The sequence below is a fragment of the Eublepharis macularius genome, chromosome 4 (genome assembly GCF_028583425.1).
Source record: "Eublepharis macularius isolate TG4126 chromosome 4, MPM_Emac_v1.0, whole genome shotgun sequence".
Classification (NCBI taxonomy): Eukaryota; Metazoa; Chordata; class Lepidosauria; order Squamata; family Eublepharidae; genus Eublepharis; species Eublepharis macularius.
In genome coordinates this window covers 98,948,393-98,954,758 of record NC_072793.1, presented here as the reverse complement: position 1 = coordinate 98,954,758, position 6,366 = coordinate 98,948,393, and the positions used below count along the sequence as shown (strand labels likewise).

The following is a 6,366-nucleotide window of genomic DNA, read 5'->3' as shown; positions in this document are numbered from 1 at the left end:
TCAGTGCAGCTTTCTCCTCTGCCTGGCAAACAGCCTGGAGAGGGAACAGAAAGGAGAAATTGACAAGGCTGAGTGATTAAAAAAAAGTCTGCCCCTCAAATGCACTCCAGTATATGTGGAGCAAGGGGACCAGAGCAGGTTAGAGTTTATCCAGGAGCTTCCAGATGTAAGTGACTTGCCAAAGTTCACAAAGGAAATCTGCTCTGGATCCCGGGTTGTTAATTTGTGCTAATAATTTAAGAACTAGGTTTTCTTTCTCATCATTTTCATTTGAGTTTGTCAGAAAGGAACAAAAGAAGCTTTTGGAGGAACATGCTTGTCCACTGAGATTTAGAGCTTAACATGTACTCAAGGTCTTTGGCCTTGTTATTCACATATTGCCTTCTTCCTTGGATTGTTTCCATCATTCTGAACATCTCCTCATTTGTTTCTTTAATGCTTGATTTTGCCAGAAATTGTGTAAGCCAAAAAAGGATGAACGAGTCCTCCCCTGCTGAGACTCCTGCCACTGCTTTGGACTCTATGGATACACCTGCCCTCTTCCCCTACCCCCAGCACTGTACACAGGGCTCAATAACAGCATCTGGTGAGAATGTGGCTGCGCTAAGATACCTCCCTTTTGACTTAAACAACTTAAATGGTGCAAGAGGTGTTTTAAAATTCAAAAATAAAAGATTTTATTTAACGTAGGCAGGGAAAGGTCAGGTGAAATCAGGGGTTGAAAATTTCTGAGGTAACTCAATATAGATAACTATGAGGTAAAATCAGTACATGGGCCATTTCCACACACTCTTAAAGGGATAACCCACTCACCAAATGCTGGCAGCTTTCCCCCAGGAATCCAGATGACTCTGTTTGCAAAATGGCTGTGGCCCATATTATGTAATGCGATTTCTGCTCATAGTGATTTCAGCAAGTCAGTAATTCAGCTCAGAACAACATCTTTATTGAGCGGGAACAGGCCCAACAGAAGCCAAATATATACACATAAGCCACGCCCCCATTATATAACAACCAATGAAAAATGCATAACTAGAATACTTGATTTGCATTAACTATCTACATAATAACATATTTACAAGATTGTGATTGGTCTTTATTAAAGAGAACCGGTTGGCTGCTGCCAAAAATAAACCACCAATAAGAAGAGAGACATTAGGAGTCTAGCATTTATTGAAGCTAGCCCAATACATAACATTCCTCCCCCCTAAGCTTGGGACACCCCATTCCAAACATAGTCCCCAAGGTAGGCTGGTGGATGGAGAACCCTCTGGGACCTGTGCAAACCTTCAGTGCCAGGGGGCCCCATGACAGAAGGCCCAGTGTCCATTACTGGTTGTGCTTCTGTGTCGGAGGAGTTCCTTGCAGAAACTTCCATTCCACTCGAAGCTGTTGGTAGGCCGCTTATAGACGATGGGTGGCTGGACGCTGCAGTCCTTGGCTGCTGCAGCTGGTTCATCTCCAGAGTCCGTGGAGCGAGGGGGGAAGTCCCTGTCCTGCCCCTGTTCCCGTGGCTGCCAGCATGGCCAAAGCTGGTCAATGTGCTGGCGGTAGACCTTGCCGGAGGAGTTGGCAACTTTGGATGACACAGGCCTGGTGACTTGGGTGATGGTTGCTGGAAATCACACTGGCTCACTCCCGTAGTTTTTAGCATACACAAAGTCACCCGGCTGGACCTTTCTCGATGACCCTGATGCTCCTGTCTCCCGCCTGGCATCTGGGGCAAAATCCAGATAGAGGTGTTCCAGTAGGGTGGTTAGCCTTTGCCCCATTAACAGCTCAGCGGGACTCTGGCCCATGGCGGCAAGTGGAGTGATATGCTGCCATAGAAGGAGTTCCATCAGCCGCAGGCTTAACTCCCCGTGACCGAGCCTGCACAGTGAGTCCTTTGTGGACCTCACCATGCATTCTGCTTGCCCATTTGTTGAAAGATGGAAGGGCGCTGACATTACGTGCTGGATGGCGTTATTGTCCATGGACATCTGGAACTCCCATGACGTGAATTGGGCACTGTTGTCTGACACGATGGTGTTGGGTATCCCATGAGTGGCAAACAGGTGCCACAGAGAGCAGATGATGACCTCTGATGTCATGGCTGACATGGAAATGACTTCCAGCCACTTGGAGAAGGAGTCCACAACGATTAGGAATGTGTGCCCTTGAAAAGGCCCCACAAAGTCTATGTGGAGCCATGACCACGATGTGCGCGTTGTCTCCCAGGCTTGTACAGGGGCCTGCGGCATGTCAGGGTGAGATTCCTGGTAAGGCTGGCAAGTCCAGACCATCTCTCCACTTCCAAGCCAATTCCTGGCCACCACACATAGCTGCAGTCCAGGGCCTTCATTTCATTTTCACAATTCCCGAGTGCCCACCATGAAGTGCCTCGAGCATTTGCTGATGCAGCTTGGGGGGAACTACAACTCTGCTTCCCCAGTTGAGGGATCCCTTGTGCACTGACAGTTCATGCTGGTGGGAGCTGTAAGGCTGGAACTCAGATTCAGACCTGTTAGCAGGCCACCCCCTCCACACCCAGTTGAGGACCCGGAAGATGGTGGTGTCCTTTGTGGAGCAGGCTGTGATGTCCGGTGCAAGAATGGTGGCTGAGACAAATCCTCAAGTGGCATGACCCCATACACAGGAGAGGGGGCAGCGGCAGGGCCCGGCAGTGGTAGCCGGCTGAGGGTGTCGATATGCCCAATGGGTTTGCCCGGTCTGTTGATAGTCATCAGCTGACCAGTGCAGCATCCAGGGAGATATTACTTCTGGTGTCTGCTAGTTGGGCGTGAAGAGGCCAAGAAGAGGCTTGTGGTCCATTGTGATTTCAAATTGGTGCCTGTATACGTAATCATAAAATTTCTTTGCTCCAGCAACCAAGGCTAGGGCTTCCTTATCAATCTGCATGTAGTTGTGCTCAGCTTTCGATAATGTCCTTAAAAAGTATGATATCGGGGCTTCCCGCCTGTCTTCTTGGAGGCGGCCGGCGAGTTAAGTGGAGGATGCTCCCATGATCAGGACGTCATCAAAATAGGGAATGACACCCAGAATTCCCTGTAGCAGGACTTCCACAAGTCCCTGGAAAATCCTGGGAGCCATGCTGACCTCGAATTGACCTTGAATGCCACACGGTGTGTTACCATGGTCTGTGCTTCCGCGGTGGTGTCGTCCACTGGGAGCTGCTGGTAGACCTGTGCCAGATCGATCTTGAAGAATGTCTTCCTCCTGCGAGAGATGCCAGGAGGTGGCTGATGACTGGTACCAGGTATGCATGCCGCTGGATTGCCTTGTTTATTGTGCACTTGTAGTCTGCACAAATTCGAACAGCCCCGTTGGCCTTGATGGACATGACAATCGGTGTCTCCCATCGGGTGTGCGATACATGCTCAAAGACTCCTTGGGAGATCAGGCACTCTAACTCCTTGTCGATGCACAGTTTGAGTGCAAAAGGGACTCGACACGCCTTGAGATGAGTTGGCAGTACAGCTGGATCGAGGTTGAGGGATACTGGCGACCCTGTGTAGCATCCTAAGGAGCCATCACACACAGTGGGAAACTCTGTGCAGACTGCATTGATATCAGATTGGGTGACTTGTTGGACTCCGGTGACTTGGATGCCCAATGCCTCAAACCAATTGTTATGATCTTCACTTTCTTTAGGGTGGATTTTGCTTTAATCTTTCCCTTCACACCCTCTGGGTAGTTAGCTGCCACCAGGAATATTAAATTCCAATATTTTTATTTAAGTTTTCCCTTTGGTAACGTGTTTTAAGCGTCAGGCTCCTTCGTGGTTCTATGTGGCCCTGAGGATAGGAATGGGAGATAACAATGACTGCTACTCTGGGGTATAACAAAACAAAATAAAAGTTTATTTTTTAAGAAGCGTATTGGTTACATAAAAGTCGTTCTTAGTTCTTCTAGTTGCTTCATCCAAACTCATTCACACAGATCTCTTGTAAGGCTTCACACACAGTTAGCCTCTTTCTCTAGGCTCTATATTTCTCACACAGAGAACTCCTCAGACAGCACACAGCTAGCCTGTTTTCTTTTCACTCTTAATTCTTTCTCTCTCAGGCGCACACACAGTTTGCCTGCTTCAAATAGAATTAATATATAGTCTCACAGACACATTCAGTTCAGGCTTCCACTCAGGTTGCCTTTCCCTCACAAATACATGAACACACTCAGGCTGCACACAGCTCGCCTCTCTTGCCCTAACTGAACCTTTTTTTCTCTCTCAATAACTGAAAACTGCCTTCACACCGCCCACTCTCTGTCATCAACCAATCATATCACTCACTCATCTCTCTCTTTCACCCCCACTCTTCACCTATCTCACCAAACATTTAAAGACTCATGCACCCATTTCTTGAAATCATTACACCAATCGTCCTGGCAAGCTAGTGAGGCGACCCATAACAACACCTAGACGGAGGGGGCCATGAAAGTCCTTATAGCTGACCACGACTCGGCCAACTCCTGCCACTGCAACCCGACGACCCTGGAAGTCTGTCAGGATGAGATCACAGGGCTCGAGCTGTCGGTTCTTCCCCCTGGGGCACACATGGTTGAAGGTGTCCATAGAGATGATAGAGAGCACTGACCTGGTATCAACCTCCGTCTTGCATGGTGGCCCTTCAGTAAGCACAGTGATACGGATCTTCTCTCTGGTGCCCATTTTGGTGTTGAGGACAACAGTTTTGCCCAAACCCCCAGTCAATGAATGGCATTCTTCCAGCTGAGAAGAAACCTTTACTGCCAACTGACGATGGTGCGGAGTGAGGTGTGGAGACTGCTGTGGAGAGCCTCCCTTTTTGACAGCTCTGCAGGCCCATGTGATGTGGCCCCTTTTGCTGCACACTTGGCACTCAGCATTGTGGAATCTGCACTTTTGGTGCTCATGGTCCACCCCCACAGCTGGCACAGGGGGACCCCCAATATAGCTGGCATTTGGAACACTTGGGTCACACTGCTTGCATTCGGAGAACTTCGTCCTCTTCCTCGGACTCACTCTCGAGGCTCTTGTGGTGAACCGGTTCTTCCTTCTTTGGTAACACTGAACTCTGCGACTGTTGCATGTTTTTTGTGGACTGGTCTGCTGCTTCTGCTGCGATGGCCTTTTCATAGGCCGTTTTGAAGTCTAAGTTCTTCTTTGTGAAGAGCTGCTGCTGCAGTTTTTTGTCCTGAACTCATACTAGCCAATCACAGAGGGCATCTTTGAGGTCAGTGAATTTGCACAGTCTGGCTAACTTCCGTAAGGCTGTGATGAATGTGGTGATTGTTTCACCCAGGGCCTGATCACACTTGTAGAAGGCATGGCGGCTAGCAATCTTTGGTGGCTGCGGCGAGAAGTGCTCTTTTAATTTTGCCTAGATCATGACGAGTGGCACTTATTTCAGCGCTTCTGGTGCCACAAGAGCATGGGTGATTTTGAATATGGGCACTGAGGAAGGGAACTTTCTCCCACACAGTGCAAGTGATTTCATTTGCTGTGAGGTAAAATTGGAAAGTTGGGACTTAGGAGTCCCAGTCCTCAGCGGCAGCATTGAACTGTTCAAACTGGCCTTGGCGGCCATGCTGTCTGTTGCTCTGGTGTGAACGAGGGTGGCAGAGGTGAAAATTCCTCACTGGTAAGTGATTCAGCTTATGGCAGTGGAGGAGACAATTCCTCGCTGGTAAGTGATTCAGCTTGCACACTGCAGGGCTACCTACCCACTTCCAGCTTGGAGCATTGCGGGGCTGCCTACCCGCCTTCAGCTCTTTTAGCTTTTGTCGCTGCGGGGCTGCCTACCCACTCTGTATCCCATCTTCATCGCCAGTATTATGTACTGTGATTTCTGCTCATAGTGATTTCAGTGAGTCAGTATTTCAGCTCAGAGCAACATCTTTATTGAGTGGGAACAAACAGATCAGGCCAAGGAATGGGCCTAACAGAAGCCAAATATATACACATAAGCCATGCCCCCGTTATACAACAACCAATGAAAAATGCATAACTAGAATCCTTGATTTGCAATAATATATTTACAAGATTGTGATTGGTCTTTATTAAAGAGGACCATTGGCTGCTGCCAACAATAAACCACCAATAAGAAAAGAGACATTAGGAGCCTAGCATTTATTGAAGCTATCCCAATACATAACAGGCTGTTTGACTTTCTTTCTTTTTTGGTCCCTTTTCTGGGAACGCATTTTCCACAGCGCAGCTGGTTTGCAAACAGTGCTGTCTGGATTGCTGGGGGAAAGCCTCCAGCATTCGGTGAGTTGGCCATCCCTTTAAGAGCGTGTGGAAATAACCATGCACAAACTTTAGTTCTCATGTTTCAAACTAATGAGAATTTCTTAGGCTCTTCAGTTATTTAAACCTTTTGT

The 6,366-nt window shown here is 48.2% G+C and overlaps 1 pseudogene; it reads right to left on the bottom strand.

The window, feature by feature from the left end:
• Positions 1–1,622: 1,622 nt before the first annotated feature.
• On the bottom strand, positions 1,623–3,267 carry LOC129327622 (uncharacterized protein K02A2.6-like; annotated as a pseudogene).
• Between the last annotated feature and the right edge of the window lie 3,099 nt (positions 3,268–6,366).